The following is a 773-nucleotide window of genomic DNA, read 5'->3' as shown; positions in this document are numbered from 1 at the left end:
TAAAAGCGACATTATTTTTGAGCGCTTCTTGTTTCTTCACTAAAAGGTGTTATGGGCATAGAAACACTGAGTTGTGGCCATTGAGTTAACCACATGCTTAGAAACCTCAGATATTCTTTTTCTACTCCCTCTTTCATTCCCCATCACACCTAACACAGCGTCCTATGGTCTTTCAAACCTTCCGTACCATTTATAAACCAAATACTTCTCACAAAAAGCTCAAGGCCTGCTCTTTCCACATACAAATAAGATGCTCATTTAAGCAAGTCTAAGCTCTAAGCTTCTGGATAATGATGGCTAGGTGCTTTCCCATGCTTAGGTGAGCCCTTGAGTGGGACCTTTATGGCTATGGCTCCAGGCTGAGCAGTGTGTGCATTTCTTACTAAGCCAGGTGTTGATGTGACATTATTTTATCTTTATTTTGCCAGCCAAATGGCTGTCCTGCCCTGTTGGCAAATGCCAGTTAGCTGCACCTGAAAGAGTTTTTTGGGAGGAATAAATGGTAAGATCAGTGCTTCATTTCTTCTTTTTCCCAGCTGCGAAGTGACACTGTCTCTTAGTCTGATGACATTCCAACTGTTGATTTTTGCCCCCTAGAGCTGGTTGGCATTGATATCTGCTCCTCATCTAACCCCTTCTTTCATCCGTTCTTCCAAAACCGAACGGCCCGTGTTGAAGCTTTAACACTCATGGCACTTATTCCTTGAGTGGTTTTTCTATTTCGTATCTTACATTTAAGACATATATATATATATATGTATATACAAAGTGCC

Source organism: Meleagris gallopavo, chromosome 4 (genome assembly GCF_000146605.3).
Source record: "Meleagris gallopavo isolate NT-WF06-2002-E0010 breed Aviagen turkey brand Nicholas breeding stock chromosome 4, Turkey_5.1, whole genome shotgun sequence".
Taxonomy (NCBI): domain Eukaryota; kingdom Metazoa; phylum Chordata; class Aves; order Galliformes; family Phasianidae; genus Meleagris; species Meleagris gallopavo.
The sequence above is the reverse complement of the archived record's forward strand: the minus strand, read 5'-3'. Positions refer to the sequence as shown.